The following is a 19,665-nucleotide window of genomic DNA, read 5'->3' as shown; positions in this document are numbered from 1 at the left end:
ACCAAACAACCCAATTTTTAGAAAGGGCAAAGGTCCTGAATAGACATTTCTCCAAAGATGTATAAATGGACAACACGCACCCAAGAAGATGTTCAAGATCACTTGTCATTAAGGAAATGTTAATCAAAACAGCAAGGAGATACCACCTCACCACCACCCATTAGGATGACTACTATTAAAAAAAAAAAAACGAGGGCACAGGGTGGGGGGACACAGTCTGTTAAGCATCCAAACCTTGGCTTCAGCTCAGGTCATGATCTCAAGGTTATGAGATCGAGCCCTGGGTCAGGCTCCACACTCAGCACAGAGTTTGCTGGAAGAAGTTCTCTCTTCCTCTCCCTCTGCCCCTCCCCCACCTAAAATAAATAAATAAATCTTTGGGGGGGAAAACACAGGAAGCAGTAAGTGTTGGCAAGGATGTGGAGCAATTGGAAGCCTTGTGCACCATGGGTAGGAATGTAAAATGGTGTGACTGCTATGGAAAACAGTACAGAGGGTCCTCAAAAAAAAAAATAAAAATAGACCCACCGCATGATCCAGCAATCCCTCTTCTGGATATGTATTCAAAAGACTCGAAAGCAGGGACTTGAAAAGAGATTTGTATACCCATGTTGATAGTAACATTATTTGCAACAGTCAACAGGTAGAAACAACCCAAATGTCCATTGACATAATGGATAAACAAAACATGGTGTATACATATAATAGAATATTAGCTGTAAAAAGGAAGGAAATTCTGACACATACTACAGCACGGATGAACCTTCCAGACATTATGCTGAGTGAAATAAGCCAGTCACAAAAAGACAAATACAGTGAGATGCCACTCATGTAGGATACCTGGAGCAATCAAACATAGAGAGAGAAATTAGAATGGTGGTTACCAGAGGCTGGGGGATGGGAGAAAGGGGAGTTTAATGTTTTTTAATGGGAAGTTACCATTTTGTAAGATGAAGGTTGTCTGGATGGACAGTGGTGATGTAGTCCAACAATGTGAATTTTTTTTAAAGATTTTATTTATTTATTTGACAGAGAGAGAGACAGCCAGCGAGAGAGGGAACACAAGCGGGGGGAGTGGGAGAGGAAGAAGCAGGCTTCCAGAGGAGGAGCCTGATGCAGGGCTCGATCCCAGGACCCCGGGATCACGCCCTGAGCCGCAGGCAAACGCTTAACGACTGAGCCACCCAGGTGCCCCCAACAATGTGAATTTTTAATGCCACTAAACTCCACACTTAAAAATGGTTAAGGTGGGGGTGCCTGGGTGGCTCAGTCAGTTAAGTGTACAACTCTTGATTTCAGCTCAGGTCATGATCTCAGGGTTGTGGGATTGAGCCCTACGTTGGGCTCCACTCTGGGCTTGGAACCTGCTTAAGATTCTCTCTCCTAAGAACGAGTTCTCAACATTTGCTACAACATGGATGGCACTGGAGGAAATAATGCTAAGTGAAATAAGTCAAGCAGAGAAAGACAACTATCATATGATTTCTCTCATCTATGATCAGTAGGGGAAGAAAGGGATAAAGATAGGGGGGGTAATCAGAAGGGGGAATGAAACTTGAGAGACTATGGACTATGAGAAACAAACTGAGGGCCACAGAGGGGAGGGGGGTGGGGAAATGGGATAGGCCGGTGATGGGTAGTAAGGAGGGCACGTATTGCATGGTGCACTGGGTGTTATACACAACTAATGAATCATTGAGCCTTACATCGGAAACCGGGGATGTACTGTATGGTGACTAACATAATATAATAAAAAAATCATTATTTTAAAAAAAAAAGATTCTCTCTCCTCCTCTCCCCCTGCCCCCCCCAGCCCCTCACAGGCATGCGCTCTCTCTCTCTTAAAAAAAAATGGTTAAGGTGAAGGGACGCCTGGCCGCCTTAGTCAGTGGAGCAGTAGGTGATCTCAGGGTTGCAAGTTCGAGCCCCACATTGGGAGTAGAGATTACTTAAGAACAAAATCTTTTAAAAAATGGTTAAGGTGGTAGACTTTATGTTATATATATATTTTACCACAATTTTTAAAAATAAAAAAATATTTAAATGAGTGCAGTGGCTGGAGGGGAGATAGAGACCCAGGCCAGATTATAAAAGGGAGGTGCCAATTGGGCAAGTGCTGTTAAAGGAAGACTGCCAGATCCACAGTTCCTAGAACACCATAGATATCGTCTGCCATCTTGTTAGGCTCTTCCCAGGCTGAAGATTTCTGCTCCATTTCAGGAGAACTTTCCCCCTTGGAATCCAAGAAAGTAGGAAATGAGATTTATTTACATATGAATAGACCTACGTATGCTCAGAGTAAGAAAATAACCCTTTTCTTTCTTAACTAGTAAACTATCCTTCCAACAGGCTGACATTTTCAAAAAGAATTTGACCAAGAACTTCCTGTGGTTCTTAATATAAAGATTAAATTCCTTAGCAAGGTCTTCAAGGCCCTGCGCTGCTTGGCCTTGGGGGGCTACTGACTGCAGCTTCAGCTCCCACAGTGCTTCCCCTTGATCCTCTCCCTGCTCCACCAGACTGGCCTTCTTGCAGACCTACCACAGGGCCTTTGCATATACAGGTGGTCTCTGACCTAGGATGGTTCAACTTACGATTTTTTGACTTTATGATGGTGTGAAAGCAATACACACGCAGTAGAAACCTTATTTCGAATTTTGAATTTGATCTTTTCCTGGACTGGTGATAATGTGGTATGATACTCTTTCATGGTGCTGGGCAGGGAAGGGAGCCACAGCAAGCAGTCAGCCGTGCAATTGCGAGGGTCAACAACCAATACACTAACATCCATTCTGTACCCACACAACCATCCTATTTTCACTTTCAGTACAGTAGCCAATAAATTACATGAGATACTCAACACTTTATCATAAAGTAGGCTTTCTGTTGGAAGGCTTTGCCCACCTATAGGCTAATGTAGGTGTTCTAAGCCCATTTAAGGTAGGCTAGGCAAAGCCCTGATGTTCTGTAGGTTAGGGGTGTTCAATGTACTTTCAACTTACGTTGGGTTTATTGGGAGGTAACCTCAAAAGCATATACCCTACCCCTTCTAGAACTTTCTGCAAGTGCGTTTTAACATTCATTCCTGTGATTATGTGCTGAAGACCTGGCTTGTCAACTAGACTGTAAGTTGCATGAGGGCCGGGACCATGTGTGGTTTTGCTACTCACTATGACCAGCACAGTGCCTGGCCATAGCAGACAGCTGAACAAATACTTGTTGCATAAATGAAAGAACAGAATGAAATAGTTACAAAAATTAAAGTAGTATAAAGTCATGTTTCCAAAACATAGATTTTTGATCTTATGAATCCCAAATAAGAGCAGTGGGGTGTTTCCCTGGGTCTTAAAGCTCCTCAAAACCCTCTCTCTTAAAACGACTACATTCTGATTAGATAGGACAGGTTCGTGGAAACTAAATCCACTTCCCTCACTCCACATCCCAACTTGCCCCACCCCATCCTATGGCCCTCACGTATCACCTCCCCATACATCAGGGGTGCATTCTGCTCATGTCCATCCAGAGTGAGGCAACCCGTTAGCCCAGTAAGCAGAAAGCAGCAACCAGAATCAGTGTAGCCATGGCAGGAAGACGTCAGTCCCTTTGAGCTGCCCACGGAGAGCTGAGAGCTAAAGACCAAGGATGGATGGAAGGAAAAAAGCACCCAGAATACCCACTCTGGAGTCAAGGAATACACATTCTCTCCTGCTATCCACACAGCCCCTAAGCCTTGCCTAACTGAAGACAGGTGGGAACTGCTGGCAGATTCCAAATGGGAGCCTGAGAAAGAGATTTTTTTCTTCCACCACTTGACATCCTTGTTCATCTGCAAAGATAAATACAAACCTAGCAGAGAGGGTTGCCTTCTAATTTATGAGGACTCCATGACAAGGTAGTCTGGAAACCAAGCGCGCTGGGATTCCAACCCCACATCTCGATGTCTGTGAAGCAACATTTTTGTGGGAGGAGATGGGAAGTCAATTAATTTTTGACACCATGTAAAAAACTGGTATTTCCTGACCAAATACCAGGGCAGCTAGAAGTTTATAAATGAAGACTCTATGGTTCCTTTGTTTGAAAATATGTAAGTTGTTGTTGGAATAAAGAAGTTTAGTTCCTTACCGGAAATATTCTATGCTGGGTAAATAGAACCCATAAACATGTTCCCCTGACAGTATGGCTTCAGCGTGGGCAGGCCAATGATACGTTCACTATCAGCCTGGTCCTCGGAAGCATGTGACAAGCAAGCCGTGCAATGTCAAGAGAGTTGACGGAAGCCCATGGACTTGGTGGAAATCAAAACAAAACTTCCTAGACTCTGCTGAAGGGCGTTCTGAACAATTGGTTTTATGGCTGTCCTGGTCTGATTCTTCCCTGCATGAGACCTCTTAGCACCTCTGGGACTTTGCTCGTGCTGGTCTCCCAATTCCCCTATGCCAGAGAGAGAACACTGGCTGGCATGTCATGAGCCCTAACCCAAGAAGTGACCCACTTTTCTCTTGCTATGTTTCTTCATCTCGGAAATGAGAAGTTTGGGCCAGAATCTAATAACCAGATGTTTTCTGAGGTCCCTTCAACCTCTGATGACTTCTGAGTTCTCCCGATTGGAGTCTAGCATGCCTCTCCCCATCTGTCTGTCCCTTCCTTCTAGATGGGGAAAGAGCTAGCACTCATCTCCTCCAGGAAGCCTTGCCTTATTATGAGTTCCACCCAATCGTAGCCCCAGAGTGCATAGTCTCATTCGTCTCCTGGGTGGCTATGGCTAAGTACATCCTTGAGTACAGGAACTGCGCTTTCTATTCTTTCGTCTCACACCCCACCCTCAACATGTAGCGTTGTTTTCCTTTAAAACTGGTATGCAATCTCGGCTGTTGGTTGACTAGCTGACTAATCAGGTGTTTATATACTGAAGATGAAAGAAAGCAGGCCAAGTAGAGTTAAGAATAAGGATTCTGGAGTCAGATAGATGCAAGTTTGAGAACCAGCTCGACTGAGTGCTAACGGGGTTCCTGAGCAAGCCACTCATACTCCCTGAGCCTCACAGTTTTCTCATCTGTAAAAGTAAATATAGGAATAGTACTACCTTGGGATGGTGACCACGTTTCAGTGAGATCATGCATGAGAAGTCTTCAGCACAGGGTCAAGTTAACAGGAAATTCTTCAAGCTGTTAGTTCTTTAGTGATGATAATGATGATGATGATGATGGCGATGATGTCAACTCATCCCAGGAGGCCAGGCCTCACAACAGAATGTCCATAGGCTTGGTCCACTGTTACTTCATTCCCATTCCTAAAAAAAGGACAATTGAGGGGCACCTGAGTGGCCCAGTTGGTTAAGCATCCTACTCTGTATTTCCACTCAGGTCATGGTCTCAGGGTTGTGAGATTGAGCCCCGCATTGGGCTCCACACTGGGCATAGAGCCTGCTTAAGATTCTCCCTTTCCCTCTCCCTTTGTCCCTCCCCACCACCACGCACTCACGCTCTCTCTCTCTCCCTCTCAAAAAATGTTCAAGTGACTTCTAGAATCTTTAATAAATGTCTTGTTGCCTTCTGGAATATCCACATTTGAACACGAGGAGTCAGCAAGTGATGTTCTGAAATCCCCTTCTAATCACCCATGTGATTTAAGGAAATGTCTTTATAAATAACGGGAATTCGATGGATATGTGATGTATTATGAAGGGCAGATATGGGGGTGTTGGAAAGAAGAAAGTATACAACCTTGGATATCACCAAAATCTGTTCTTAGAAGTGTATTAAGAGTGAAAAGGATGAAAATAGACACATAGATCAATGGAACAGAATAGAGAGCCCAGAAATAAATTCATGATTATATGGTCAATTAGTCTTTGACAAAGAAGACAAGAATAGGCAAAGGGTAAAAGTCTCTTCAACAAATGGTGCTGGGAAAATTGGACAGCTACATACAAAAGAATGAAACTGGACCACTTTCTTTCACCATATACAAAAATAAACTTGAAATAGATTAAGGACCTGAAACCATAAAAATCCTAGAAGAGAGCACAAGCAGTAATTTCTCTGACATCAGCCATAACAACATCTTTCTAGATATGTCATGTCTCCTGAGGCAAGGGAAACAAAAGCAAAACTATTGGGACTACATCAAAATAAAAAGCTTCTGCACAGCAATGGAAATAATCAACAAAATTAAAAGATGGCCTACTGAATGGGAGAAGATATTTGCAAATGACATATCCAATAAATGGTTAGTATCCAAAATATGTAAAGAACTTATACAATTCAACACAAAAAAAAACAATCCGATTAAAAATAGGCAGAAACCTGAGCAGACATTTCTCCAAAGAAGACATCCAGATGGCCAACAGATACATGAAAAGATGCTCACCATCACCCACCATCAGGGAAATGCAAATCAAAACCACAATGAGATATCACCTCACACCTGTCAGCATGGCTAAAATCAAAAACACAGGAAACAAGTGTTGGCGACAATGTGGAGAAAAAGAAACGCTCATCCACTGTTGGTGGGAATGCAAACTGGTGCAGCCACTGTGCAAGAGAGTATGGAGGTTCCTCAAAAAATTCAAAATAGAATTATCATATGATCCAGTAATTCCACTACTGGGTATTTACCCAAAGAATACAAAAACACTAATTCAAAAAGATATATGCACCCCTATGTTTATACCAGGATTATTTACATTAGCCAAATTGTGGAAGCAGCCCAAGTGTGCACTGATAGATGAATGGATAAAGATGTGGTACAGGGGTGCCTGGGTGGCTCAGTCAGTTAAGCATCTGACTCTTGGTTTAAACTCAGGTCATGATCTCAGGTTTGTGAGATGGAGCCCCCATTGGGCTCTGCGTTCAGTGGGGAGTCTGCTGGAGATTCTTTCTCTCTCTCCCTCCCTCTGCCCCTCCCCCTCACTTTTAGGCACGCACTCCTCTCTCTTTCTCTAAAATAAATAAGTAAATAAATCCTTTTTAAAAAAAAGATTCTCTCTCCCTCTCCCTCTGCTCCTCCCTTCCTTCCTCTCTCTCTCTCTCTCTCTCTTTCTCTCTCTCTCTCTCCTTCCCTCTCTTAAAAAAAAAGATGTGGTACATATATGTAATGGATTATTACTCAGACATAAAAAAAGAATGAATCTTGCCATTTGCAACAATATGATTGGAGCTAGGGAGTATTATGCTAAGTGAAATAAGTCAGTCAGAGAAAGACAAATACCGTATGATTTCACCCATGTGGAATTTAAGAAACAAAACAAATGAACAAAGAAAAAAAGAAACAACCCCTCCCAAAAAAAGCCCCAACAGATTCTTAACTAGAGAAAACAAATTTACCAGAGGGGAGGTGAGTGGGGGAATGGGTGAAATAGGTGAAGGGGATTAAGTATACACTTACCACGATGAGCACTGAGTAATCTATGGAACTGTTGAATCACTATATTGTACACCTGAAACTAATACTGTATGTTAATTATACTGGAATTAATTTTTTTAAAGGGTACAAAGGAATACCTAAGAATAGAATTCACACAGGATCCAGAAACCCCTCCTCAGGAGCACCTCTACACCGGACCTCCCTTGTTATCCAGCCTCCCACTGGATATCTCTGCCCAGATGTCCCATGGGAGCTTCAAACAACTTGTCCAATACTGAACCCACTTTCTCTCCTTAATCCACAATCTCCTAAACCTCTCCCTCCCACCCAATGTTCCAAGGCAAGAACTGGGAAGTCATCCTCAGCTCTACCTTCTCCCTCAACTTTCCACTGTCAACTAATCCACAAACCGTGTGGATCTGAACTCCTGAAGAGCTCTCGAATCCACCCATAGCTCACCCTCTCCATTGCGCTGCTCTAATTCACCAACTCTCCGTAGACCAGAGAAATAGTCTTCTGAATGGTGCTGTTGCTATTATTCAACCCAAGCCCATCCCCACCATCCTCAAAACCACCAGAGGGAACATTCTACAACTCCCATATGCCCAAGTCAATTCCTGTTTTCAAAGCCCCTCGCTGTCTCTCCAGGGCCCTCAGGGTGAAGTGTAAACATTTGACAAGACACAAGCAATGATCCCAGCTCCATGGTACCCATCATTTCCTCTTCCCCTGGGGGCCTCAAGGGACAGATTAGAGGCCTCCGAACTGTCCTAACGTATTATTGGTGTGCCGTACTATCTTACACTTCTATTCCAGCACTACCTAGAAAGTGCTCTTTTCTTCCTCCCCCAAACTGGTGAGTCTAACCTGTCCCCTCCCCACGACTACAGCCTCTCTTTTGCACACCGATGCTTCCTATAAGGCCTTGAACACTCCTGTCACAACGAGATTGTCTGTGCAAACTGAGGCCTCTCGGGACAGGGACAGTATCTTATTCATCTTTGTATCTTTAGCCTTCGACACAAGACCTAGCCCAAAGTAGGCATTTGATAAAGATTTGTGGAATGAATTAATGGCCCCACTAAGTCTCTATTTGCAATAACAGTAGGTCAGTGCCTAGTGAGGGTTCCTTGGCTTTGGCAGGGACAGGATCTAACAAATACCAGGAGACTTGAGCTCAGGCCTTGGCTGGTACTCCGCGTGACTCCTTATCCTCAATTCAACTTCTCCGTTCCACACCCCAGATAAGGAGCACAAAGAGAACTAGAGAAGCAATCACATGGCCTTGAGTCTTTGGCCATAGAATTCCTCCTCTTTCTCCAGATCCTCCCTCCATCCCTGGAGGCCTAGTTTGGAACTTATCCATGGGGGAAAAAAGAGCATTCTCACCCCAGCCCAGCAAGGGGTTTCTCCACCTTTGAACTTCTGGAAAGCTGTTTGCCCACACAAGTCCAGTACCCACCATAGACAAGCTTGTTGGCTTAGTTTAGTTGACTTCCCAGGGAATTAATGGATGGCAAGTCTCCCGGGGAGTGTGATCAAATAGATTCCTGGACCCCCTGCCCCTTGGCCTGTGAAATCAGAATAAGGGTCTGTAGGGTATCAGTTGTGGAGCCTGAGTTGCCTTGTGCTACCTCTGTGCTGTGTCTCAGCGGGCTCACCAGAGGCTCTCGGATGGCAGAGGCTTTCTCCTTACTTTCTGTGTCTCCCCTAGCATCCGGGACAGGGGTGCCCGATCCAGTTCTCTTCAATCAGTAGCCTCTGGACTGCTTCCACATGAGAAAACTCAAATGAATGAAGAAACCCAACTTGAAGTTAGTCTATCTGAGGGCACCCAGGAAGAGGTAGCTTTAGCAGTACTCCCCAAAGGCTGCTTTCTGACTGATTTTCCCAGGGCCAAGGTCGTCCCTGAGCAAAATGGTTTCAGGCTGGAAGACTCTATTTCCTAGGCAAATAAAGATTCAATGACTTAGAGCCCTTCAAACATTTTTCTTAACTCTCCTTTTGGGAGAAAAATCGACATTCCAAAGCATGCACACACACACACACACACACACACACACACACAAATGCATGATTACCTGGACATCTACTGTGGTCACAATCTCATACTCTATTGGTGTGTATCCCCAGCCTAGGCATGATCCCAGATGGTCAGGAACCTTATTCACCACACAAAGGCCCATGACAGTCACAGGCTGAGCTCAGGAAGGCAGGAAGGTGGCCTCAGACCCTTTGGTAACTTTTCTGACAAGACAGATGACAAAATACGCTTTCTGCTTGAGCCTCAGTTTCCCAGAAATTCCCACTAATCCCCTTCCCCGAGATTCAGACCGCTCAAAGTTTCCCTGTGCTAAGAAGGCCCGAGATACCTCAGGCCCACCTCCCCACTGGCTCCAATGACCCTGCAGCCAGAAAAGGGACCTCCATGCTTGTCAACCATCAGAGAACAGACATAAGACCAGCCCCAGCCCAGCCTCAACGTTCCTTCCATGGCCAAAAGGCCACTGCCCTGTTTCTGGATCTTTGAGCACAGTTGGACAGGGAGGCGCACTGGCTAGAAGAAGGAAGAGTTGCTCACTCACTCATTTCGCTGGTCATTCATTGGCAGTGACCTGAACAGCAAGTGCTCTCTGAAGCCCGTGACTACTCATTTGCAACTACAGCTTGTCCTGTCACCCCTCTGGGGGCTCAGCTCCTCTGAGCAGGAGGCCCTGAGGTGAGACAATTACCTGAAGTCCCCCCAAATGTATAAGCTGTCTCCTGGGAGACCAGAGGGTCTGAGGGGTGGGGGTGGGGGTGGGAGGCCATGTTTGGTTGTTAACTTCCAAGGCCTAGTGCAGGGCAAGCAACTAGAGGTAAGACCTGAAAAGTCAGATACCAGGTAGACACTAGGATGGAGGTAGGACTGAAAAGCAGGGGTGGCAGCAAAGTGAGAACGTCCTATTACCTTGAAAAGGGCTGGGGTAGGGAAGTTGTAACCATAGGCCTCAGGGTTCATGGGCAGATCATGGTGGGTTAAAGCCATGGGGACCTGGATGGAAGCTACAGTTTTCTGGTGGGGCCTAGCTAGACAGGGCCTTGTCCTTGGGGAGTTTGAAGTCTAGCAGGGCCTGTCCCTCATATAAAGAAATCCAGACCTAGCCCGGGTGCCTCCCAGCCCTGGGTCCCCAAAGACCACGACAGTTTTGCTAGAAAAGGTCAGTGGGTTACAGGGAGCCCTGGGGCGTGTGAGGGATGCTAGCTAGTGTCACTGCTCCCCGCTCCCCCGAGAGTTAGCTGCACGTGAGCTTCAAGTCATTGTCCTCACAAGGGAGATTCGTCCACATTCTCTCATGGAGTCTTCACAGCGGCTAAGGAAACATACTTGCCAAGTCGGGCTGGCTTTGCTCTCGAAAGTCTACCGACAGAGGCACTGTGTTCCCAACAACTGAGATAATAAGACCACCAGTGCCCAGAAGGCACCTAGGGGAAGAAACATTCCAGTTTCACCCTGGCCCACGGAGCTTGACAATACGACCTGAGCCCATCAGTTTCCTGTGCGTCATTCCTGTCAGCAGGAGTCAGAAGAGCCCAGAGGACCCATGAATCAGATAAGATTTCTGATACTTTTAAAATCTCTTCCGTTGTATGAAAAAGACAATAAACCCTTACAATCCTGAGGGAGAGAAAGGGAGCCCTTCCAAGGTCTTTTTTTTTTTTTTTTAACAAGGCCGGCATCCCACTGAGCATTGTTCTTCACGCAAAGTGCTATGTGTGTGCTTTACACATATTATCTCCCCTAATTCTTACAACAGCCCTAGGGCAGAGGTGTTATATATAAGTAGGCCCACTTCACAGAGAGGTTGGATGACTTGCCCAAGGCCACACAGCTAATAGGAGGCAGAGCCAAGATTCAGAGCCAGGGCTGCGGAACTCAGAGACCCAGGCTTTTAGCAGCTGGGCCTGCATTTCTCAAAGCGGGAGCTCAGACCCAGGAGCAGACCCTTAGGCCTCACCCTCAGCCCCATTGACTCAGGATCCTCAAGGGTGGGCCCAGGAATCCCAGTACTTAACACCACACACCGGCTCTGTGGAGGGGGAGGGTGGGCAGTGTTCTTAGGCACAGGGAAGCTTTCGGCCCCGGTTGACACTCTGCTGCCTCCTGAGTTTGGCACAGGGGACAGACGAGAATGCTCAAGGCTCCGTGTCAGACCCGATGATACTCAGCGATCTTCCCTGCATGTCTGCCGCCTGGTCCTGGTCACTGAACACCGGGGCTCTTTCAGTCGGACCCTTCACCTGGATCACAGACTCCAGGCCTTTATGGGATCATATACCCCTCTGAGAACTTGTCGAAAACTCTGAATCTTCCCCTCCTCTCCCTCCCCCCCACCTCCACCCTAAGAAACATACACACAGGGGCCTGCACTTTCTTTGGTGGCCCCCTCACAAAATGCTCACACACACACACCCACCCCTTTGCAATTTTCAGGGAATACACAGATCACCTAAGCTCCTTTATGAACGGCCTGTCTCCTCAACCCAAGAACCCCACATCATAGAAACTTCTGATATAGAAATCTAGATACAGACTAGGCACTGTGGTTGTGTTTTCTTCTAATCCCCTGTGTTAGAGATACACACCAGAGTGTTATAGGTAAAATGATATGTTGTCTGCAATTTGTTCTAAAATACTGCCAGTTACATGGGGGTGAGGAGTACAGGGAGCGGCAGGACAGCTACAAGATGGGCCATGAGCTGTTCATTGTTGAAGCTGAGAGATGGGCACATGGGGATTCATTCCACTGTCCTCTCTACTTTTGTATATGTTTAAAAATGTCCATTATAAAAAGCTATCAGCAATTAGGTTGAATTACATGTTATATGAGTTATATCTCAATAAAGCTGGAGGTTTTTTAAAGATTTTTTTTATTTGAGAGAGAGATGATCAGAGGTGAGGAGCAGAGGGAGAGGGAGAAGCAGACTCCCCACTGAGCAGGGAGCCCAACGTGGGGCTCGATCCCAGCACCCTGAGATCATGACCTGAGCCAAACCAACTGAGACATCCAGGCACCCCTGGAGCTGTTTTTCTTGTTTTTTGTTTTTTAATTAACTTCCTGTTCTGGACCTGTGTAAATCTGCCAATGGACACACCCAAGGCCCAGAAAGAATCACTTACTTTCCTGATTGCTGTTCTTTAAAGTCACAGCAACAATCAAAACCGCTTGGTCTTGCTAAGGTGGCAGGAACCACTCCAAGCAGGCCTCACCGGAGGGTTGAGAAGATTAGTTGCTGTATATGAAGGACCACAGGCAAGAGGCCTAATCACCTCTAATAATAGGCATTACTCTGCTGATAATGAGCCCAATGATGATAATTATCACTTACCATCCACGCTCAGAGCACTTTACAAAGAGAAACTTCACTGAGAATAACCAATACCCTCTCTCGAGAGGCCAAAAAATGTAGCAGACATCCCACTAACAGGTCTACTTCCCTGCTGTGTAAAGCCTGGAATAAGAAAGAAGTTTCCAGAATGGATTTTAAGAGGAACAGTTCTTAAAGCTAGCCATTGGTGATGAGTTTTGTTAACAAGACGGGCACCAGAATAAACACCAACAGGTGTTCTAGAGAGGACGCTATGGGGGTGGAGGGTAAGGAGTGACGTCAGTGCTTAGAGACAATCACCTGCAGAGTCCCCTCATTCCCCTTCGTGGGTAAGCCTAAAGAGGCCTTCTCCCATGCACCCCCAGAATACTGTAGCTCCTGCTCAGGAAGTGACCAACCCCCCCCTCCCCAGCAATCACAGACTTGGCCTAACCACACCTTCCCTTTTTACAGCATGTGTCCCTCTGCCTCTGGAACTTCTTTGTAAAATAGAGATGACCGTGGTCTCTACCTCAGGGGGTGGACGTGAGGCTTCACTGAGATTATCTAGGTAAAGCCCTCGGAGTGGGGCCTGGGCACAGAATGAGCCCTCGAGCCCTCGAGCCCTCGGCAAATGGTAGTACTTCTCATTAATGGTGTTTGCTTTGGATGGCTGCAACACCAGCAGAGCCATTCCTTGGATATAGCAGAGCGATCATCCCCCTGAAATACATTTTCCTCAAATTCCATCTGGATGTGCACTAGGCCAGAAGGGAAACAACCAGAAGGTCACTCGCCCCACCCCGAGTCTTCGCCCGGGGCCGGCCATTCGTTGGCCAACACTACAAGTATGGCGACCTGAACTCTTGTTTCCTCCCTCTCCTGAACCCTACTCCTTTTCAATTCTTTTGCTTTAGTTTTGTTTTTAATAACTTTGATTATGTCTTTAAACAGTTTCTCTATCCAGCAGGACATGAAGGCATTTTTAACCAACCCGACCCCCTAAGGGTGCCCTCTACAGTCCAGCTGGACTTCACCACTGGAAGGGAAGCCCTGCAACCTGCTCTTAAACACACACCCTGCTTCTTAGTTTGATTTCCGGTGCGTGGTACTTAATAAGGGTAACCCTTTAACAAACAAGACCGTAAGAAACCTCCACAGCTTCTGGGAAATAAGCACCATGTAGCATTTGATTTTTCCCTAAATAGAATCTTGAGTGCCTCTTAGATGCATTTTTTAAGATTTTATTTATTCATTCATTTTAAAGAGAGAGAGCGCACGCACGAGCTGGGGGAGGTGCAGAAGGAGAGGGAGAGGCAGACTCCTCGCGCTCAGCGAGCCTGACGCGGGGTTTGATCCCACAACCCTGAGATCAGGACCTGAGCCAAAATCAAGAGTCAGACACCCAACCGAATGAGCCACCCAGGAGCCGCGCTCTTGGATGGATTTTTAAAAATAAAAACAAACCTTTCTTGAGTGGATGTAACAAAAACCGTAAGGAGGGAGTAACCAGCCAGCTCAAAGTGAGTCTAGCTACACAAAAACACAGACCCTACTGCCATTGGTCACTGCCACACTCCTCCGGGACCCTGCAAAGAGCCACAGGCTTTTGGGGCCTGGTGAGCAGAGGTCAACAGATGACAAATTGTGTGTGGCCCAGAGTCTGAAGAGCCTGTTAGCATCTCTCCAGCAATAACCCTTCTGGGTGACACTGGCCTCATTGTTCTCCTGGTGGCCTTGTTCTGCCCGGGACCCAGGGTTTCAGGGGCAGGCTCTGGCTGTCTTGGATGCAAGGCTTGCTTGTGAAAGGCCACAAATGGGAAATGGTGGCATACACACTCTGGGCCGTACTTTCAGAGGGGCACTTGACGCCTCTGCCATCTGACCGCTGCAGGAGCAGAGCAGTGAGCCCAAGGAGCCGCCCGCCACCAACTTACTGCCCGCCCCACAGACCAATGCCTCTGGATCTCCTCTTATATCCCTGTCTCTCTACCCCAGCCTGATGCCAGATGCCAAAGCAACAGACACACCGTGGGGCAAAACCAGGAACCCATGTGCTAGCAGGGCAGCCCGTTCCTCTGGGCAATCTGGAGCCAGCTGCAAATGTGGGGGGTCATGAGGGAGGGCACAGAGCTGGGCAAGAGATGTAGCCAAGTCCACCTTTTCTTAGGCACGTGAGATCCTCACGCTTCGCGAGTCACTGCGATGACTTTCAAAGCAACTATTCTAGACTGGCTTCACTCCGATCCCCAAATCTCTGTTGCTAACTGTGGTGCACACGAGGAGATCGTGCTGGTTTTTGCTACGAGTGTAAGTCAGGAGTGGATTGCAAAGGCATAGTATGCTGTAATCAACTCGGAGACTGAAATATAAAAATATTTCCATTGCTAGACCTGACTCGATGAATGGAAACCGTCTTGGCCAGCAACTTCAAATAACCAGCAATTTTGTCCTGGCTTGTCCCCAGCCCCTTAGAGAGAAATGAGCCAAATCCCCAGATGGTGGGGAACATTTTATAGTGGGGAATGCTTGGAGCACATCCGTATTCAGCCCAGTCTCCTCCCGCTCTACCTCTGGTTCTTGGCCATGGTCGTCAAACTCTAGAGGGCACTGAAGTCACCTGGGTGCCTGTTTAACAGCTGAAGTCTCAAGGTCGCCTCCGGTCACTTGACTGGGTAGTTAGCTAATATTCAGGGAACATCTGCTATGTGCCAGGCACTACTGTAGGCACTAGAGATCCCACAGGGAGTCCCCGTCCATGGGAAGCTTACAATCTTTTTTTTTTTAAGACTTTATTTACTTATTTATTTATTTATTTATTTGAGAAAGCGCGAGTGAGGGAGCACAAGCAGGAGGGAGGGGCAGAGGGAGAGGGAGATGGAGAAGCAGGCTCCCCGCTGAGCAGGGAGCCCAACACGGGGCTCGATCCCAGGACCCTGGGATCATGACCTGAGCCAAAGGCAGACGCTTCACCAACTGAGCCCCCCAGGTGCACCAAGAAGCTTACAATCTAATATCCCATCATGGATGGCATAGACAAGAAATAAAGAAGTTAAGGGGCGCCTGGGTGGCTCAGTCATTAGGCGTCTGCCTTCGGCTCAGGGCGTGATCCCGGCGTTCTGGGATCGAGCCCCACATCAGGCTCCTCCACTGGGATCCTGCTTCTTCCTCTCCCACTCCCCCTGCCTGTGTTCCCTCTCTCGCTGGCTGTCTCTATCTCTGTCAAATAAATAAATAAAAATCTATAAAAAAAAAAAGAAATAAAGAAGTTAATTGCAAATATCCAGGAGTGCCATGAGGTACACACCATATGGATGTGACATGGAGAGACCAGGGTGGGGTTGCGATTTTAAAGAGTGTGACCAGAGCAGGCCTCTCTGAAAAGGTGACATTTGACTGAGGCCTGAGTGAACAGAAGGAGGCAGCCATGGGAAAGGCATTATAGCAGAAGGAAGGGCAAGAGCAGAGACCCTAAGCGAATGAGACAGGGCTTGATTCACTCAGGGGCAGAAGGACAGACAGACAGAAGGCCTCAAGAGTCATTGTCAGTGGATCTTAGAAAAGGGCCAAGAAGCTTCATTTTCAACCAAAGCTCCCAGCCCACCCCAGGTGATTCTGAGCTGTAGGCCCAGTTGAGAAACCCCAGACTACACTGTCACTCAGAAGCCTGACCCCAAGGCCTGCAACGTCGCCTCAATTTAGCAGGCTTGTGCTAATCATTGTTCACTAAGAAGGGAAAGATTCCCCAAAGTAATTCCACTGGAAAGTTCCTTGGGAGAAAGACAGCGTCTGTCCATTTCATAGCCATGGTGCCTAGAACCGTGCCAGGTACACACTGATATCTGGTGAATGAAACGAACGAGGGGTGGCTGGCCACCACAGCTCCTGGTGCTCTGAGAACTCATTTTCAGTGAACCTGAGTTTTACTCAAACAAAAATTTCATAAACGCCGAATTAAAAAGCGGCTTTCTCCTGCCCCCTAGTTACTGAAGAATGCTTTGTGAGATACCCCCACTTTCCGAGCAGCCACGTCCAGTATAATCTCTACATTTTGAGGTAGGGGCTCTGTCTCACCACGGGGGCTCTGGGGGCTTAGAGAAAGGACTGGTTGAAGGGGCTAAGCTCATACTTGGAACCAACCAGCCAGGGCCTCAGCCACGGGGCTATGAGGAAGGCGGGCATGTGAATTCCTTGATGCCAGCTGCCACCTACAGGCTGCCGGGAGTGTGGCGGATTCCCTTGGGAGCCAGGGCTGGGGCTGCTGTGGGGGCCTCCCCAAGCCGTGGGAAGCCTCAGCATGATCCGGTTGGGGACAGTTGGGGATGTAGGGTCAAGGCCATGTGTGGGGGCCTCCCACCTGCCCCTTTACGCATCCCTCTCAGCACCTCTTACCTCAGGCATCTGGGACCGTTGGGATCACTTAAGCTGGACTCATGATGGCAGCTGGCCCAGACACAGGCCCGCCATACGCAGGTGGGGTTGTGAATCTGAATCCCAGATCTCCTCCTCTCCCTCCTGCCTCCTTTGCCAAACAACACCTTCCTGTGGAGACTTCTACTTCCGGGAAGATGGAGTCGATGTCCTTTTCTCCACTCCTCCCTTCCCTCTCTGAAAGGCCCCGTAAAGAGGATCAAGAGACAAGCTACTGAGTGGAAGAACATATTTACAAACCACATATCCAACACAGGACAAGTAGCTAGAATATATAAAGAACTCTCAACCCCAGCTGCAGGAAAACAAGAAATCCAATTAGGAAACAGCCAAATAACACGAACAGACATTTCAGCCAAGAGAATATAAAGACGGTCCATAAGTACTTAAAAACATGTTCGATATCATTGGTCATTAGGGAAATGAACATTAAAAGCACAACATGATATCTATCAGGGTAAAGTAAACAACAAAATGGGGCACCTGGCTGGCTCAGTCCATAGAGCATGCAACTCTTGTTCTTGGGGTCATAAGTTCGAGCCCCAGGTTGGGGGTAGAGTTTACTTTTTAAAAAAACAGCAACAACACCAAATGCTGGTGAGGATTTAGAGAAACCAGGCCATTCCTATGTTGCTGGTAGGGTTGTAAAGTGGCATGGCCGCTCTGGAAAGAAGTTTGGCAGCTTCTTAAAAAAGTAAATGTGTGGGGGGCGCCTGGGTGGCACAGCGGTTAAGCGTCTGCCTTCGGCTCAGGGCGTGATCCCAGCGTTCTGGGATCGAGCCCCACATCAGGCTCCTCCACTATGAGCCTGCTTCTTCCTCTCCCACTCCCCCTACTTGTGCTCCCTCTCTCGCTGGCTGTCTCTCTCTCTCTCTGTCAAATAAATAAATAAAATCTTTAAAAAAAAAAAGTAAACGTGTGGGCACCTGGGTGGCACAGTCGGTTAAGTGTCTGATGCTTGATTTCAGCTCAGGTGATGATCTCAGGGTCATGGGAGGGAACCCTATGTCGGGCTCCTTGGGGGCTCCTTGCTGGGCCTGGAGCCTGAATGGAATTCTCTCTCTCCCTCTCCCTCTGCCCCTCCATCTCCCCCCCCTCACACATGCATGCATACTCTCTCTCTCTCTAAGAAAAAAAGTAACCATGCAACTACCATATGATCCAGCAATTATATTCTTGGGCACACATCCCAGAGAAATGAAAACTTACGTCCACACAAACACCTGTCCACAAATGTTCACAGCAGCTTTATTCATAATAACCAAAAGCCAGAATGGGCCCAGATGTCCTCCCGCAGGTTAAGCAAACAGTGTGATACATCCTTACCGTGGAAAACCACTCAGCAACAAAAAGAAATCAAGTCTTGACACATTCAACAGCCTGGATGAACTTCCGGAGAACTCTGTTGAATCAAAAAAAGCAAAGGTTACATACTCTGATTTTATTCAGATAACCTTCTTAAATTAGAAGAATGGAGAACAGATTAGTGGTCGCCAGAGTTGAGGAGGAGGGGTGAGGTGGAAGGAGGTGGCTATGGCTGTAAAAAGGCAACAGGACTGATCCATGTGGCAATGGAAATGTTCTGTACCTTGATCACGCTATGTCCACACCTGGTTGTGATTGCGGGCTATAGTTTTGCAAGAGGCCACCATTGGGAAAACCTGGATAAAGGGTACTTGCTCTCTCTGTGTACTGTTTCTTACAATTGCATAAGAACCTAGGGCAAGATAAAAAGTTTAATTGCAAAAGAAAAGACCTGGGGCACCTGGGTGGCTCAGTCGGTTGGGCATCTGACTTCAGCTCGGGTCATGATCTCTGGGTCCTGGGATGGAGCCTCTGTCCTGCTCCCTGCTCAGCCTGCCGCTTCTCCCTCTCCCTCCGCTCCTCCCCCTGCTTGTGCTCTCCCTGTCTCTCTCAAATCAATAAATCAAATCTTTTTTAAAATCTCCAAAACTTATTAAAAAGAAAAAGAAAAGACCTTTCTGTTTATCTGTTTATCCCCTTCTCTTGGGCCCCACTACAGTAATCCATGCAGGGGTGCTGGTGGATAGTAAAGACACTGATGTTATCCCCACTTCTTACCTACTTCAACGGGGGTTTTCTGTGATCATAGAAGGGCCACGTTTTGTAGAAGAAATTGCCTTGAATTTAAAATCAGGTTCCCTTGAGGCCTGGTCTTCACAGGCTTTGTGACCTCAGACAAATTGCTTGGCCTCTCTGAGATTCCATCTCATACCCTGTAAACAAATTTCATAGAGTAAATGAAAAAATGAGAACACGTGGTAAATTGTAAAGCAGTACACAAAAGAAGGTCTTTTTCCTGGTCTTCCTCCTTCCCTGTCCTTATTCCTTCCAGTTAGAGGAAAGGACTACATCTAGAGGAAGTCTTATGTTTTCCTGTATTCCCAGGGCTTAGCCCAAGTCCCTGCCCCAGGAGGTGCTTGGAAATTGCTTGCTCATGCTGCTAATGGCAGAGTGTTTAAAGCCAGGGGTTAGCTCCAATGGGGGAGAAGGAAGGTT

General features: G+C 47.0%; 1 long non-coding RNA gene across 1 annotated transcript; it reads right to left on the bottom strand.

Annotated features, from left to right (window-relative positions):
* Positions 1–5,094: 5,094 nt before the first annotated feature.
* On the bottom strand, positions 5,095–19,361 carry LOC148106873 (uncharacterized). The gene is made up of 3 exons (XR_015723434.1): positions 19,228–19,361; positions 18,472–18,547; positions 5,095–5,290 (listed from the first exon to the last, which is right to left on the bottom strand). It is a non-coding gene; the product is annotated as an uncharacterized LOC148106873 (long non-coding RNA).
* Between the last annotated feature and the right edge of the window lie 304 nt (positions 19,362–19,665).

This window comes from Ursus americanus, chromosome X (genome assembly GCF_024610735.1).
Source record: "Ursus americanus isolate L20-20 chromosome X, mUrsAme1.1.p, whole genome shotgun sequence".
Taxonomy (NCBI): domain Eukaryota; kingdom Metazoa; phylum Chordata; class Mammalia; order Carnivora; family Ursidae; genus Ursus; species Ursus americanus.
Note: the sequence above shows the minus strand (reverse complement) of the source record. Positions and strands in the feature narration are given on the sequence as shown.